This window comes from Somniosus microcephalus, chromosome 2, assembly GCF_052327205.1.
Source record: "Somniosus microcephalus isolate GS21.2 chromosome 2, FLI_Smic_1.0, whole genome shotgun sequence".
NCBI classification, from domain to species: Eukaryota; Metazoa; Chordata; class Chondrichthyes; order Squaliformes; family Somniosidae; genus Somniosus; species Somniosus microcephalus.
The window spans coordinates 279,716,101-279,734,836 of NC_140988.1; positions in this window are offsets into that span (position 1 = coordinate 279,716,101).

The window sequence follows — 18,736 nt, forward strand, 5'->3', positions numbered from 1 at the left end:
ATGTTTTAATAAGGCTTTTTCTTTCATAGGATGGTGCATTTTTCTGAATATGGCTATTCCCTCACACCCCCCTCTTGACCAAAATATGAGCTGGTGCATCTAGAAAGAGTTTGGTCAATGTTTCTAATAATTAAAGGAGTAAGTCATGGCAGGAGAGCTCAGACCCGTGTTCTGCTCCTCTTGCTCCATGTGGGAAATCAGGGACGCTGCCAGTGTCCCTGACGACCATGTGTGCGGGAAATGCATCCAGCTGCAGCTACTTGTAGACCGCATTGCGGCGCTCGAGCTGTGGGTGGATGGGTTGTGGAGCATGCGCGATGCTGAGAGGCTCGTGGATACCACGTTTAGCGAGTTGTGCACGCCTCAGGGTAGGGCAGCACAGGGAGTGACCATCAGGCGGAGCAACAAAGGCAGGCAGGTAGTGCAGGGAACCCCTGCGGACATCCCCCTTTCAAACAGGTATACCGCTTTGGATACTGTTGAGGGGGATGACTCACCAGGGGAAGGCAGCAGCAGCCAACTTCCTGGCACTGGGGGTGCTCCTGCTGCCCAGGAGGGGGGGAAAAAGAGTGGGAGAGCAATAGTGGTAGGGGATTCTATAGTAAGGGGAACAGATAGGCGTTTCTGTGGCCGCAAACGTGACTCCAGGATGGTTTGTTGCCTCCCTGGTGCCAGGGTCAAGGATGTCACTGAGCGGCTGCAGGGCATTCTGGAGGGGGAGGGTGAACAGCCAGTGGTCGTGGTCCACATTGGTACCAACGACATAGGTAAAAAGAGGGATGAGGTCCTGCATCAAGAATTTAGGGAGCTAGGTAACAGATTAAAGGGCAGGACCTCAAAGGGTGTAATCTCTGGATTACTCCCAGTGCCACGTGCTAGTAAGTATAGGAATGGGAGGATAGAGCAGATGAATGCGTGGCTAAAGAGTTGGTGTAGGGGGGAGGGTTTTACTTTCCTGGATCACTGGGCCTGCTTCTGGGAAAGGTGGGACTTGTACAAGTCGGACGGGTTGCACCTGAACCAGAGCGGGACAAATATCCTTGCGGGGAGGTTTGCTAGCACTGTCGGGGGGGGTTTAAACTAACTTGGCAGGGGGATGGGATACAGAGGGAAGCTGAAATAGGGGGGGATGTGCTGCCAATTATGGAGGAAAAAACAAGTCAGCTTGGTAGACAGGGCAAATATATAAGGGCAAGGCTGGATGGCATCTATTTTAATGCAAGGAGTCTTGCAAATAAGGTGGATGAACTGAAGGTGTTGATAAACACATGGGAGTATGATATTGTTGCTATCACGGAGACATGGTTGAGGGAGGGGCAAGACTGGCAGCTCAATATTCCGGGGTACAGAATCTTCAGGCGAGACAGAGGGGGAGGTATAAGAGGAGGGGGTGTCGCAATATTAATTAAGGAGTCAATTACTGCAGTAAGGAGGGATGATATATTAGCAGGGTCCTCTAATGAGGCCATATGGGTGGAGCTTAAAAACAAAAAGGGGGCAAGCACTTTGCTGGGAGTGTACTATAGGCCTCCAAACAGTCAGGGGGAAATAGAGGAACAGATATGTAGGCAAATCTCAGAGAAATGTGCAAATAATAGGGTAATAATAATGGGGGATTTCAACTTCCCCAATATTAACTGGGATAGTCAAAGTGTGAAAGGCTCAGAGGGTGTAGAATTCTTAAAGTGCATCCAGGAGAGCTTTTTGAGCCAGCATGTAGAAAGTCCTACAAGAGAGGGGGCGGTACTGGACCTAATTCTAGGGAATGTGGCCGGCCAAGTGGAAAAAGTGCTAGTAGGTGAGCACTTTGGTGATAGTGACCATAATATGGTAAGATTTAAGGTGGTCATGGAAAAGGACAGGGATGGGCCGGAAATAAAGGTTCTAAATTGGGGGAAGGCCGATTTTAATAGGATAAGGCAGGATCTGGCCAAAATGGACTGGGATCAGCTACTTGTAGGAAAATCCGCATCGGAGCAATGGGAGGCTTTCAGAAGGGAGATTGAGATCATACAAGGGCAACATGTTCCCATAAATGTCAAGAGTGGTTCCAAAAACCACAGGGAACCGTGGATGTCAGGGGATATACGGGAATGGATTAGGAAAAAAAGGAGGGCTTTTGGTAGATACAAAAGGCTAAAGATGGAGGAAGCCCTAGAGGAGTACAAAAAGTGCAGGGGGATATTTAAAAAAGAAATTAGGAGATCAAGGAGGGGCCATGAAATAACACTGGCGAGCAAAATAAAGAAAAATCCGAAGATGTTTTATAAGTATATTAAGGGTAAAAGGATAACTAGGGAAAAAATAGGGCCCATTAGGGACAAAAGTGGCAATCTGTGTGTGGAGCCGGAAGATGTAGGAGGGGTTCTAAATGAATTTTTTGCATCTGTTTTCACTATGGAGAAGGACGATGTAGACATAGAAATAGGGCGGGGGGACTGTGATATGCTCGAACATATTAACATCGAGAGGGAGGAGGTATTGGCGGTTTTAGCTGGCCTAAAAATGGATAAATCCCCAGGCCCGGATGAAATGTACCCCAGGCTGCTGTGTGAGGCAAAGGAGGAGATTGCGGGGGCTCTAACACATATATTCAGGACCTCTCTGGCCACAGGGGATGTGCCAGAGGACTGGAGAACCGCTAATGTAGTACCATTATTCAAGAAGGGTAGTAGGGAAAAACCGGGGAACTACAGGCCAGTGAGCCTAACATCAGTGGTAGGAAAATTACTGGAAAAAATCCTGAGGGACAAAATTTGTCTCCACTTGGAGAGGCAAGGATTAATCAGGGATAGTCAACATGGCTTTGTCAAGGGAAGATCATGTCTGACTAATTTGATTGAATTTTTTGAGGGGGTGACTAGGTGTGTGGATGAGGGTAACGCAGTGGATGTGGTATACATGGATTTCAGTAAGGCCTTCGATAAAGTCCCGCACAGGAGACTGGTCAAGAAGGTAAGAGCCCATGGAATCCAGGGTGCCTTGGCACATTGGATACAAAACTGGCTTAGTGGCAGAAGGCAGAGGGTGATGGTCGAAGGTTGTTTTTGTGACTGGAAACCTGTGGCCAGTGGGGTACCACAGGGATCGGTGCTGGGTCCCTTGCTGTTTGTGGTCTACATTAATGACTTGGATATGAATGTAAAGGGTATGATCAGTAAATTCGCGGATGATACTAAAATTGGTAGGGTGGTAAATAGCGAGGAGGGTAGCCTCAGTCTGCAGAACGATATAGATGGGTTGGTCAGATGGGCGGAACAGTGGCAAATGGAATTTAACCCGGAAAAGTGCGAGGTGATGCACTTTGGGGGGTCTAACAAGGCAAGGGAATACACGATGAAGGGAAAGACCCTAGGCAAGACGGAGGGTCAGAGGGATCTGGGTGTGCAGGTACACAGATCCCTGAAGGCGGCGGAACAGGTGGATAAGGTGGTAAAAAAGGCATATGGGATACTTGCCTTCATTAGCCGAGGCATAGAATATAAGAGCAAGGAGGTTATGATGGAGCTGTATAAAACACTGGTTAGGCCACAGCTGGAATACTGTGTGCAGTTCTGGTCGCCACACTACAGGAAAGATGTGATCGCGTTAGAGAGGGTGCAGAGGAGGTTCACCAGGATGTTACCAGGGCTGGAGCGCTTCAGCTATGAAGAGAGACTGGGCAGATTGGGTTTGTTTTCCTTGGAGCAGAGGAGGCTGAGGGGGGACATGATTGAGGTGTACAAAATTGTGAGGGGCATAGATAGGATGGATGCTGAGGAGCTTTTCCCCTTAGTAGAGGGGTCAATAACTAGGGGGCATAGATTCAAGGTAAAGGGCGGGAGGTTTAGAGGGGATTTGAGAAAGAACTTTTTCACCCAGAGGGTGGTTGGAGTCTGGAACTCACTGCCTGAAAGGGTTGTGGAGGCAGAAACCCTCACAACATTTAAGAAGCATTTGGATGAGCATTTGAAATGCCATAGCATACAAGGCTACGGGCCAAATGCTGGAATATGGGATTAGATTAGACAGGGCTTGATGGCCGGCATGGACACGATGGGCCGAAGGGCCTCTATCCGTGCTGTATTACTCTATGACTCTATGACTCTATGACTCTAAGGTTACAATAGCACATTAATTTCATGAGATTCATAATCATGTGCTACATGAAAATTCATTCCAAGTCATCCTAGGACAATATTTTGCCTTATTTTAAATTGAACACAATTTAAACAGGATGATAAGTACATAGTCATGCAATGAGCTAAACAACATGTACTTAGAATATCCAATTGGAAGATGTCAGTTCCATGGAGGTGAGTTATTCATAGGAGTCAAGGAGATGTAATTTAAAACTGGCTGAAGCTTGACGCGCTGTTCCTTCGATCCGGCGTGTGAACTAATTCTTGTTTTCGTAAAGGCCTTGCCAGGTGCTCAGTTGATTCCTTCTTCATTCACAGTGTCTTCCTCCTTCCTTGAAGTAACTCATTGATCTTTCCTTGTTTCGGTCATTGCTTTTCACGAATCTAATTCCTGATGCATTGCCAAGCATCATGTGGAGGAGTCGGCAACACCGTCTGATTGACCGTCGTCAGTAATTCGATCGCATCCATTTCCTGTGTCGTGCTCCAAGCTGGGTCTTGAAAGACAGTGTACGACTGCACCTTGTATTGTTCCTCCATTTCGGTATCCCGCAGGACATCTTTTGAGATTGGCTATGGAGACAGTTTTAAGAATATGCTTGCCATTCGGCTGATTAATATGTGTTTTAACTGTTCTTTCGTTAATAACAGAATATATTTGAACAGGTTTTCTCCACTTCGGTCTTAAACCAGGTTTCTGCTCAAACTTCTTTTCCTGTACCCATTCGCCTACAAGGGGTTGCCATACTTTGTTTGTCAATTTTTTCTGCCTATTTGCCTCCCTTATCCTCTGATCAATTTGATGAATCTCCTTTGTTACGTCTTTTTTAAAATCTAACTGTCGCTGTTGGGTCAAGGACTCACAGAGTGTAGAGGCAAAAAAAGAACTATGGGTAAGCGGTGTATTCATCTCAACCCCATACATCAGATAATATGGAGTTTTAGAGGACACTGCCCCTGATGCAGATGAGGGCACATTATTAAGTGATAGCTGCACTTCCGGAATGTTGGTGGTCCACTTATTTCCCCTGATTCTCAACAGTTTGACCAATAGCTTTTTTACTTCCTGGTTTTTACGTTTCACCAGCCCCGCTGATTGCGGATGACGTGGCGTGCTGTGCTCTAACCCAATCCCCCTTTGTTCGCAGTAGTCTTTGAAGACCTTGGATACAAAGGCTCTGCCTTGATTGGAGTGTAAGATTTTGGGTGCATCAGCTACAGTAATTATATCAGAAATAGCCCTGGCGAGTGCGTTTTACAAAACAGTTTTTGTGGGGACCAGCCAGCAGAAGGAAGTGCATCCATCTACACAAACGAGAACATGTCTGTATCCCAAAGACGGGGGAAGTGGTCCAATAAAGTCAAAAAAGTATTTTCCCATTGGCTCATCAGCTTTCACAGGAGCCAATGGTGGTGGCTTAATTAGTGATGACTTATTGGTTAAATAGCATGGCTCACAATTTGCCACCTATGTTTTACAGGCCTTAAGCATGCCTGGCCACCAATATAAGGGAGTCACTTTGCAGAATGTTGTTCTGGCACCACAATGTGCTTGACCTATGCCCTCGTGAGCTTCTTTTACAAGCTGTTCACATTTGTGTCTCGGGGGTACTTCTCGGTTTCCCTTGGGCAACTTAACTAACACAATACCCATATGCATTTCAGAGTAAAAGTACTTTGGTGGATATCCTGGTGGATTCTCTTTTGTTGGGTCTAATAGCTGAATCAGTTCCTCATCCTGATTAGCTGCCCGTTCTGCCCTAGTGATACACTAATATTGGCAGGCCCCTCTCGAGGGGGTGTCATGCAGACCGAACGTTTCGCTTGTTCGTCTGCAAGACTGTTTCCTTTTGAGTGTACTGTCCCAGTGGTATACCCGTTTACATGAATCACCTGACAATTCTGTTTCTCCATTCTCGAACGGAGAATGCCTTCCCACAATGGTTTATGTTTTATGGGTTTGCCCTTATGATTGGTAAAAATTGTTTGTTCCCAGAAAACTAGATCTTGGTTATATCCTCTTTTACAGTAGTCACTATCTGTACAGATTAGTGTGGGTTTAATAGGGTCTGCCTTTTCTAAAGCATACCGTAATGCTGCGGCTTTAGCATATTGCGCTGTCTTATGGCCAAGGGGTATGGACAGTAATTCTTCTAGATAAAAAGAATAGGAACCTCGAAAAGTCCCTACTACTATCCCCATCCCAGCCGAGGATTGTTGGGATGTTCCTATTTTAATCATCATCGAAGATCCATCACAGTAAATGACTTGATGGTATTCTGTAAGTGCTCTCATAGTTATTTGTCTGATTCCCTCCTCCGTATCATAATCCTCCATGATGGGGAGATGCTCTAAATCCATTTCCGGGGAGAGGAATTTAAAAATGAGTGTAGGATCATTCAAGAATGATGCCCATTTATCATATTGAATCTGGGTGGCTCTTTTTTATGTTGATTAAGCACCCAGCAGTTGTAAGTCTGGATAAAACACTATCAATGGCTTTTGTTCTGGACCGATGGACATTGTGACATCCTGGACATTTTACATGCAATAGCACCCTCTGGTGGCGGTTATTGTGTTAACAGTTTGTAAGCTGGAAAGGTCATCTGTTCCTTTCTTCCTGTGTGAGGTCATTTGACCTTTGTTCCTTTCTTCCTGTGAGAGGTCATTTGACCTTCTTACCTTTCTTCTTGTTGACCCCAGGAAGCAGTTTTACCAGGAAGAACCTGACTTAAGTAATGGAGAATTCCATGAGGGATTTTCCATCCAGTGTAATCTGACTTCATATGTTAGGCCAAACGCAATATCTGTGAGTATCTTTAGTTCTTAGCATAATAGCAATGTTGTCAGAGTAATATTTTGATAATACTATGTTTGTAAAAGGTTAATATTTAATAGTTACAGAAGTTAGTTCAAATGTTAGTTAGTTATACAATTAGTCTATTCTACTGTTGTAAATATGTTTATATCTTGTGTAATATCAAATGTGTAGTACTCAGTTTATGTACAAAACATACTTTGTCTTTGTTTACAGTTTCACAAATTTGTTCAAGTAAAGGCTTCAAACAGCAAACCGCTTCACGAAGAATTATTTTGAATAGAATGTTTAACTTGCTGGATAGCTAGGTAGGAGCACGTCTAGCACGGCCAGTACAGTGAAAAGATATCAGTGAAAAGATATCAGTGAAAAGATAGCAATACAGCTAGCTGTGAAGAGCGGAGCGGGAGGAACCCAGAGTAAGCCTTAACCTCGTAGAGCACATCTACCTCACATCAACATGTCAGAAGATAATAACGAAAATGCTTTGCAGCAAGTAGAAGACCCTAAACAGGCAGACGAAACTGTAGAACATGACAATCGGTCTATAAGCACCGGTTACTGCAGGTCGCAAGTTGGCTCACGGTCATCGGGTGGTCCTAGAGTAAGCATAGCCCTCGCCAAAGCACGGGCTAAACTAGTAGCAGCTCAAGCCAGAGCTGCGCATACGGACAGTGAAATAGAAATAAAAGTAAGTCAGGCCCATCTCCAGGCTGAACTCCAAGCTGAACCCCAAGCAGAACAGGCCCGGCTCCAAGCAGAACAGGCCTGACTCCAAGCTGAATCCCAAGCGGAACAGGCCCGACACCAAGTGGAACGCCAGGCTGAACAGGCCCGTCTCCAAGCCACATTAAAGGCTCTGCAGCAACAAAAAGAGATAAATGCTGCATTAGCCGAGACACAAGTATTCGAGGCAATTTTGGAGGGAGCTGATCCCGAGACAGCTTACAAACCTTTAATTCCCGTTCCGTGGCAGAGTCCACGACAGCACACCATAGACTACGTGAGCGACCATGCCGACATACAGTTTACAGGAGAAAGGGATGGAAGCCCGCACATTTCTACAGACGCAAACACTTCGTATAACATGCCACAAGTTGCCAACCGACGTCAAAGCAGACGGCGTGCCTCAAGCCGCAGAGTCTCCCCCAGCAGAACGGAAGACACGGTGCAGAGGAATAGGACGCCGAATAGAGAAAGTCAGAGGCAAATCCCCTCTCGGTCCCTTGAGACCCCCAACAGAGCCCCCAGCCAAGGCAACCCTGGCACAGGTCCCAGCACCTACGACCTCACCAAATACCTTGCACGCACCCAGCTGGTGACTTCGGGGTTAATCAAGTTTGATGACAGGCCAGAGAATTATCGGGCTTGGAAGTCCTGCTTCCACGATGCCATATCGGGCTTAGACCTGTCGGCAGGAGAAGAGCTCGGCCTCCTTATCAAATGGCTCGGCCCAGAGTCCACCGGACAGGCCTGCAGGATAAAAGCGGCCAATGTGGGGCAGCTGCCAGAGGGGTTGAAGAAGGCTTGGGTGAGGCTGGAAGAAAGCTACGGCTCGCCCGAAGCCATTGAAAGGGCTCTCTTTGACAGGTTGGCGAACTTTCCGAGGTTGACGAGTAAGGAACCCCAGAAGCTCCGCGACCTTGGAGATCTGCTGTCGGAACTCAAAGCCGCAAAGCAGGACGGCTACCTACCCAGTCTATCGTACTTAGACACTTCCAGAGAGGTAAGTCCCATCATTGAGAAGCTTCCATTTAACCTGCAGGAGAAGTGGATAACGTTTGGATCAAAGTTCAAGCTAAAGCACAACGTGGCGTTCCCACCATTCTCTGCGTTCGTTAAATTCATCCGTAAAGAAGCCAAAGCCAGGCACGACCCCAGCTTCAACTTCTTCTCCTCCCAACCAGCACTTGCCAGAAGAGACAAGTTCGACAGACATGGAAAGACACCAACATCTGTCCACAGAATGCAAGTGTCCTCAACTGAGCACACAAAGATTCAGAAGAAACCTGAGGATATGAGCAAACAATGCCCTATCCACAACAAGCCCCATCCTTTAAAGAAGTGCAGAGGCTTCAGGGAGATGTCCCTGGAAGATCGGAAACAATATCTTAAAGAGAACTCTATATGTTTCAGGTGCTGCTCGTCCACGAGCCATCTCGCCAAGAACTGCAAGGTGGATGCAAAATGCACTGAATGTGAAAGTGATCGGCACGTTTCAGCACTACACCCAGGCCCAGCTCCTTGGAAGTCAGAGACGCCTCCTCCTGCATCAGAGCACGCCGGGGAGAGAGAGGGAGCTGCTGGTACGGAGATTACATCCAGGTGCACAGAGGTGTGTGGAGAAGGAGTGAGCGCAAGAGCATGCTCCAAGATATGCCTCGTTAATGTGCACCCCGTAGGACGTCGCACACTAGAGAACAAGCCATCTCAGGTGAGCACACTCAAGACTTCCATCTTGGAGAATGGTCGTCCAAGCTATCTTACCCCATGCAGTAGACAGATCCGCGTGGTGTTTGACTCCAGTGCACCATATCAGGGCGTCTCTCTCAACGACGTACTCCTCACAGGGCCTGATCTTAACAACAGCCTCTTGGGAGTGCTCATGAGATTCAGGAAAGAGCCCGTCACCATCACTGCCGATATCCAGCACATGTTGCATTGCTTCGTGGTGAGAGAAGACCACAGAGACTTCCTCCGCTTCCTGTGGTATCGGGACAATGACCCTAATAGAGACATTGTGGACTACAGAATGCGTGTCCATGTCTTTGGGAATAGCCCATCCCCTGCTGTCGCCATATACAGACTAAGGAGGGCTGCCAAGGAAGAAGACGACGACTTTGGCAGTGATGCGAGAGGGTTCATCGAACGAGAGTTCTATGTCGACGACGTACTGAAGTCATTCCCGACCGAAGCAGAGGCCATCAGTACCCTCGGACGAGCCCAGGAACTACTTGCACTATCCAACCTCAGGCTGCATAAGATAGCCTCTAACAGACCAGCAGTGATGGAGGCATTCCCCCCTGAAGATCGTGCTAAGGACGTCAAAGACCTAGACCTCTTCACTGATGACCTCCCCCTACAGCGTAGCCTAGGGGTGTCGTGGAACATAGCAACAGACACATTCACGTTCCAAGTCCTAGACGCCAAGAAACCCTTCACACGTAGAGGAGTGCTCTCTACAGTCAACAGCCTATACGACCCTATCGGCTTCTTAGCCCCTGTCACCATACAAGGCAGGCTGCTCCTCAGGGAACTCTCCATACGCACTGAAGAGCGGGATTCACCTCTCCCTGAAGAGATGGAAGCAGAGTGGGACAGATGGAGAGACTCACTCCAAGACTTACAGGAGATCCGAATACCTCGCTGCTATTCGTCTTTCTCTCCCTTAAATGCCCAATTCAAAGAGCTTTGTGTCTTTGCAGACGCATCCGCTAAGGCCATTGCAAGTGTGGCTTATCTGAAGGTCACCACTCAAGAAGGACAAAGCAAAATCGGCTTTGTCTTTGATAGAGGCAACTTGGCGCACCAGCCAGACCTCACCATACCCAGATGGGAACTGTACGTAGCAGAATGCAACCTACCCCCTCACAGCAGTCTAATGAAGCTGCATCCTATCATCGACACCGACAGACCGTCTTCGAGGTGGTTCTTCTTTTGTCGCCAGAGGACTCCAGTGACGAGTAGAGTTCGGACTATGTGGAGTCGTTAATGACCCCAGACGGGGAGTGTTCTGGACCGATGGACATTGTGACATCCTGGACATTTTACATGCAATAGCACCCTCTGGTGGCGGTTATTGTGTTAACAGTTTGTAAGCTGGAAAGGTCATCTGTTCCTTTCTTCCTGTGTGAGGTCATTTGACCTTTGTTCCTTTCTTCCTGTGAGAGGTCATTTGACCTTCTTACCTTTCTTCCTGTTGACCCCAGGAAGCAGTTTTACCAGGAAGAACCTGACTTAAGTAATGGAGAATTCCATGAGGGATTTTCCATCCAGTGTAATCTGACTTCATATGTTAGGCCAAACGCAATATCTGTGAGTATCTTTAGTTCTTAGCATAATAGCAATGTTGTCAGAGTAATATTTTGATAATACTATGTTTGTAAAAGGTTAATATTTAATAGTTACAGAAGTTAGTTCAAATGTTAGTTAGTTATACAATTAGTCTATTCTACTGTTGTAAATATGTTTATATCTTGTGTAATATCGAATGTGTAGTATTCAGTTTATGTACAAAACATACTTTGTCTTTGTTTACAGTTTCACAAATTTGTTCAAGTAAAGGCTTCAAACAGCAAACCGCTTCACGAAGAATTATTTTGAATAGAATGTTTAACTTGCTGGATAGCTAGATAGGAGCACGTCTAGCGCGGCCAGTACAGCTTTCAACTGCTCTTGGAGATTGTCATGTAACAGATATATATCGTCCACATAAGAATTGACATTAGGTAGGTCTTTTAAAAGGTCAACGACGTGGGCTGAAAAGAGAACGGGACTGTTTTGAAATCCCTGGGAAAATCTGGTCCAGCAATACTGATGACCATCGGGTCCAGTCATCGCTGTTTTTGGCCAATCAGCTTTTTCGATTGGATGTGACCAGAAGCCGTTTGCTAGATCAATACAAGATTTATATTTTCCCCTCGTGATTCCAGAGAGAAGGGCTGTGGAATTTTGCTGTTGTGCAGTATGTGGGGCCGTTACCTTATTTAAGGCTGTATAATCGACCACTAATCTGCACCTCCCTTCTGGTTTAGCAACACCAAACAGTGGTGAATTAGTTCTAGATGCCATTTTAATTAAGACACCTTGTTCTGTTAGTTCATTGAGCGTTGTTAGGAGATCTATTTTTCCTTTGTGGTCTTGAATAGGCCACTGTTTTTTAGGTTTGTGCCAGCCAGCATCGTGGGTGGGGTTTGATGTCTATCTTTCCACATTGATTTGGGTGGCGTTGTAGATAAGGGTAGTATCTATTAATGAGTTGCTTGAGGAGGTATTTGCCTTCCCCCTCTAGGCAAGTTCGATCAAGCTGTGTCCGAACATGTTTTTCCCTGTCATCCTGGTCTGTGGATGCTTCTACAGGTCTGGTTGAGATTTTAAGGTAATGTTTCATGTCTGGTTGTCCTATAATGAGGGAACAGGCCAATTGTGGTACCAGTCCTACATCTAGGGTCACCGTGATTCCATATATAGTAATAGGTATTTTGTAAAAATTAATTATTTTGGTTGTGTCTTGTGTGAATCCCCCTAATGATTTTTTACAAATTGGGCTCCCCAAATCTGTCCACTTAGTTTTTATAATTGCAGGATCTATTACAGTGTAATCAGCTCCCGTATCAAACAGGGCCTTCACTTGTGTGTTTGTGGGCAAGGTTGCCAGGGCATAGGGGAATTCAAGAGGCCCTGGCTGGGTGCCAGGCCTTCAATTCTGGGATTGCTCATCCTTAGGATCTTGAGTTTCATTTGCTGCTTTGTCTTTAATTATTTTAACTGATTTTTGTTCCTCCCTCTTGGGGGTATCATGTTTTCCAAATCCCTTAGAGGGTTTGTCGGACCGTTTATTATCTTGACGATCCTCCTGTTGGGGTGGACGTTGGTTCTGCCGGGAATCTTTTTGATCCCCATTTTGGTTTTCTCGGTATCCTCCCATGGCTCTCTGATAGTTTTGGCCAGTGTGAAAGCTGTCCCCATAGGGAGTCCACTGTCCTTCGCTTTCCTTTCGAGGTCTAGCCCCTCATCTATCCCATCTTTCCAGGGAGAAATCTCTCTCGTATTGTGGGTGAGTTGGGGGTGTAAACCTTCTGGAATACCCTCTTGGGGGTCCTGAGCCATGAGTTTGTGTCTGGGCGGGGTGGAATTGAGACTTGGGTCTATACAGTCCTTGTTTCTGAGTAACAAAGGTACCCTCTCCATTTTCTTTATCCCTAGTTTCTGATCTCATTATAGGTTTAGTTTGGGGTAGACCTAAGATGTCATGACTTAATTGGATAATGCGATTGACATTATCTCATCTTTGTTGGTTATCGCGATAATCATTTAGAGCACCCTCACAGGCAAGTTTGAGGGCTGTATTTTGGTACTGATTGGCCAGGCAACCATGATCATTAAGGAATTTATTGAATTTGGAGTATTTGTTTGATTATCCCACTGGATATTCTGTATCCCCTGGTTCTGGGGATCAACATTAATCGTGCCATGAGTTCTAACAACTCAGACGGCATCAAAGCCTTCTATTTCAAAAATTATCACTTGGTTTTGTGGAGGTACAGGGATAGGATTATTTCCCCTAATAAAGCAATCATTTGAATTTCCTAATAAAAAGACTTGGCCAATTACAACAGGGTTTGCCATTTTGTCAGGACCTAACCTCGGTTAGGGTTTAATATGAACTTTATATGACATTTCTAGACCTCAATGGTATATTGAGGGAGTTCTGATTTAAGTTCTACAAGGCCTGATCAGGAACTTGTCGTCTCTAGAGACTTAAATCTGGGTCTTAGTACCACTGTCAGTAAAACACTCATTCTATACTTACAGTCTACAAGATGGATATAGATATAAATATAAGTATAGGTTCTGTATCAACTCATTAACACACACGTTGGGCGCTAACTGAAAGGATTATTACTAGTCCTAGCCCTTTTAGGGCTACCCCAGATCAGGCACATTCCCCAGACATTCACCTTCAACTAAAGTTAGAGGTAGCCGAATCCTAAAGATACTTAATTGGGTCTAAAGGTCCAGACTACCTCTCCCTAAAGGAAAGGAAAGCTGTTACCATCCTCCAGATGGTACTTTTAATAAGTTTAGCTAGACTGTAATGTTCCGGATATTATGAGGGTCCAGAAAACTCCTCCAGAATTCTGCAACTCCTCACCAAAGAGTGTACAGAGACTGAGTTCGCAAGTTTGATACAGAAGTACTATGTGAGACAATACTAAAAAAATATAGCTTTATTAAAGAACCAACATGTAACATACAGCTGGTGATTCAATCGCAACATTAACCGTTCCAAATACAGAAAATTTACAATTCTATTATCAGAGATCCTTATTCTTAAATCTTAACTTCATTACATTTTTACATTTCTTAGTCTTATTCCAGGATATCCACCAAAATCAAATACAAGTACCTTTTTGATCCCCGAGATACAAAGAGTTGAAGACTTGCAGAGTTTGCCTCTGAAGCCTGAGAATCGCTTTGCCCCTTCACAGCGAATCTATCTTCCTATCTGAAAGTCCAATTTTTATACTCTTTCTCAGTGGTATATCCTTTGAAGTTTTCTGCTGATGTAAGCTAATTATCTCTAGTCATTTTTCTGTTGACTTCTTCTATTCTTACAGTCAGTTCAGCTGTAGCAAGCAGATTTGTGTCTCTACCCTTAGGTGTACAAAACTTATCATAAAAACAATGTGATGGCTGTGCATCTATTTGATGTCATTCTTATGAAGGTCTTCTGTTTGTATCTTTTGCAGTTAGAACACCTTACTTAGGATGATCTATGCAATTCTTAATCACCTCAGCTGGTTGTACCACAGACTCATGTCTCCTGTGTTCTACGTTTAACATAAAAATGATTTGACGGCAGGTGTTTCTTTTACTTGATGCCCCACTCGTGGTGCCATGGACTTGTCTCTGGCTGCACTCCCCAGAGGAACCATCCCCCTCACCAGTACTCAGAACAGAATACTGGTTGGAGAGCGAGATGAACTCTGGGGACTCCTGCACTACCTGCCTGGTCCTCCTCTTCTGTCTGGCAGTCACCCATTTCCTCTCTGCCTGCATACTCTTAAGCTGTGGGGTGACTACCTCCTGAAATGTGCTATCCACGTAACTCTCAGCCTCGCGGATGCACCGCAGTGATTCCAGCTGCTGCTCAAGCTCCGAAACCCGGAGCTCGAGTTGCAGTAGCTGGCGACATTTCCTGCACATTTGGTCGTCCAGGCTATGCAAAGCGTCCAGGACTTCCCACATGGCAGAGGATGTGCACTCCACAGGACTGAGCTGCCCTGCCATGTCTCTAGTTATTAGATTAATTAATTAAAGTATTGAATATAACCCTCTGCCTTTAGTTAAAGACTAAAAGGCAATAGACAAAAAAAAGTGATGCTCAAAAAAAAGAAATAAACCACTAAAACTTAAAAAAAACACTCATCAGCTACTCACCAATCAGCTCCTTCCACTTTTTTCATTCTGACATCACTCTTTTGAATTTTACCTCTCAGGTCCTGCTGTCGCTCCCACACAGGTCCGCCTCCTCCAGTGTCGGGTCTCCTCTGCAACGCTCCTTTATGGCCGCTCCGCCTTCTCTCAGGTCCTGCTGCCACTCCCACACTGGTCCGCCTCCCCCGGTATCGGGTCTCCTCTGCCGCGCTCCTTTATGGCCGCTCTGCCTTCTCTCAGGTCCTGCTGCTGCTCCCACACAGGTCCGCCTCCTCATGTGGAAAGAAACCCCACCAGTGCAGACTTGATGGGGTTGATTTTCATTGACCCGTGGAGTCGGGATTGGAGGCATGCAGGGGGTTAAAGTCCTGAATTCGGGGGTCCCGACACCATCCCATCCCCAACCCGCCTCCATGTAAGTTTCAAAGGAGGCGGGTACCTGCCCCGCACTGGGACCCGCCTACCCGAGGCGGGAAGGGATTAGTGCCAATTAATTGCCTGTTAACAGGTAATTAACAGGCAGTTTTTAGCCTAACCCCTATTTTAAAGCTTGAAGTGTGGGATTCCCGACGGCTCCAAACCACGCCAAGTTAGAGAAGTCGGGATGTCGGGTTGAAGGACTTGGAGGGGTCGAGATGTCGGTGTTCAGGTGAGTGATGGGTGCATGAGTGCAAAGGTAAGTGTGTTTGGTGTGTCTAAAGTATGTAAAGAAGTTTAAATTACCTGTACTTACCTTTTCAGCCTTCCTTCCTCTAGGTTTCGGGAGCCCATCATCTAACCGGCACAGAAAGCAGAATGGCTGCGATCTGTCAAAAGTGACAGCCTGCAGCTTTCTGTGCTGGTGAGATTTCTAACTGAGTCTGTGTAGAAGGATTCAGGTTAGAAGTAGGACTGTCAGTGTTTGACAGCTTCAAACAGCTGTGAAACACTGATACTTCATCTGTCAAAATGTCTTGACAGATGAAATTTCAGTCTGTGACGTCACCTGTTGCTGGGTGGCCCTTAATTGGCCTGCTGAGCCCGCTGGGCGGGCTCAACAAGATCAATCAAGTTAAAATCGCGTGGATTGGCCGCATCTCGATGGAGGCGGGACTACAACCCCGAAAGTTGTGGTCCCGCCTCCTTCCCGATTTCTGAATGAAAAACACCCCCATGAGTCTATTGACCTTATTCTGTGCTGCAACATTCAATAATTCTTTATAATTTTAAAAGGAATACCCTCGCTCTCCGCACTGTAAGGGAGGGCAAATTTTCCTGAACTACTTTGGTTTTAACATCCTTCGCATAATAAATGATTCCGTTTTTACCACATTTCTAAATTCAAATGTAATAGGAAGGTATGGAGAGAAAAACATACACTGAGGTGGATGAGTGGTTAAAGCTAAGGGAGTAAAACAAGCTGCGCAGGTTGCCTATGACGAAATGAATCACATCAACTTGCTTGCCCTCGAGCTCACTTTCACCTCTACAAAGCAAGATTTTAAACAAGTATTTAGAGAATTCTGAATAACGCAGCAACCAGTGTGGTACTGAGCCATTAGAACAGAAAGGTCCCGGGTTCAATCTTGGGTTTGTGCTGAGTTAGCTGATCTCAGCTGGGAGAGCCGGGCAGTTGGAGTGCAACAATTTACCTCAGTGCCCTTTCACTAGAATGCCCGTATTGAGCATTTACAACTTGACTGCAACAAGCCAGAAACAACTGGATATCAGCCATCGTGAGAAGTAGCAGCCAGCCTGCATCAGCCTGAAGATATATTAGTATGCAATATAATGTGAAATGACAGAAAGCTGTCACCTGCCATTGGCAGGTATAGCTGAGAGCATTAATATGTCATTTGGAAGGTGCTGCTTGTCAATCATTTTGGCAATAGCCACAGTTTTTCATCTGAATTATTGACAATTATCTCTACTGTAAAGACTTGCTCTGCCCCGATACATTGGATTCTTAAGTTATATCTTTGCATCTATTGAGTCTGCGTGTTCTTGTCTTAACAAATATAGCTGAGAAAAAGGATAAACACTCCAACTGCACAATAAAATTCAGAAAAAGTTATACATCATTGCTATAATGGCACTATTCATTTTGTAGTTTCGTTAACTAACATTGTTTGGTTTTGAGTAGAACCAATTATAGGTGAATCAAATATTGTGACCATTTTATAGAATAATAGTTGATATACAGTATCATAGAAACAACGAAGGGCTGATGAAAGGTCATCTACCTGAAACGTTAACTCTGTTTCTCTCTCCATGACGCTGCCTGACCTGCTGAGTGTTTCCAACATTTTCTGTTGTTGTATCATAGACACAATGCTCAAATTATATAGTGCAATGGCTAACAATGACCACTAGGGGGTGGGTTTGCTACTTCAGAAATGTAATACTAAACTCTCAATTTAATAATTTTTATAATCCAGACAGTCGGATGAGTGTTTATTTTGATTTGGGACTGTAACAACTAGTAACAATAACGCAATATGTTTTTTTTGCATATCTGCAAGATTGTTGTTGATACTTGTTTTTATTAATACAGCTGAAAATCTTAATTATCGCATTTAAACTGCATATACAGTTTTTTAAAAATTCTTGAATAATTTTACACAAATGATAACAAACAAAAGAATCACTTTCAGTGTAATAACACTAACCCAAAAACACAATGTATGGATAACTGAATTCCATTCAAAGTTTCGAGCATGGACAATAGCTTTCATCTAATGCTATGCTGTCATCATTTATCAAGGACATGAGAGCACGTGTCAGCTATCACCTGCAAAAATCTACTCAAGGACAATATAAAAAGCACATAAACAAATTAAATATTGGAGATTATGAAAGAAAAACAGGAAATGAGTTCAAGGCTATAATTTAATCCTGAGATTCAAATGATGATTATAAACCATTTTTAGCTTCATGACTTACCTGAATCTTTCAATTAGGTACAGCTTTGGAACTCACTACAAGCTGTCCATTATTTTCTATGGCCTTGAATTAACATAATGAGAATATTAGCATAAAACTGCTTAATGTGTTCATATGGAATTCCTTTGTCCACTTGTTTAACATGGTTAATGCTTCAATTAAAATAGTGGACAAAGGAATCATGTACGGTACATGCATTAAGCATTCAAAGCTAAAATTCATATAGGCCTCACTTCAAGGCCCATAAAAATACAAGAAAATCCTTCTCCCCAGTAAAACTTTTACTCTGTCCCACCCTGGTCGTTTCCCCAGTACAGCCCCCATCTTTGCTCCGTTAAGCCCAAGGGACGCAGACTTGAATGAATATGGTGCACAACTGGTTTAGCCATTCATCACGAGATCTGGCTGGACCACATAAAGAACTATCGGGTCCAGATCTCCTCTGCCAAAACTGCTCACTACTCCAGGAACATTCTGGAATGCAAAGATAACTCCCATCTTATGTTTTCCACAACTACCCATCTCCTTAAACTCCTCCACCCTCACCTCCAACAAGTGCGAGGAGCTCATGGACTTCTTTGTCACCAAGATTGAGACCATCCATTCAGCAGTCTCTGCAACAACCCTCTCTTACCCTTGCTCACCAAGTCAAGCTTCCCTCTAGAATTCCCCCTACCCTAACACTGAGCTCATATCTTTCTCCAGTTTCTCTCCT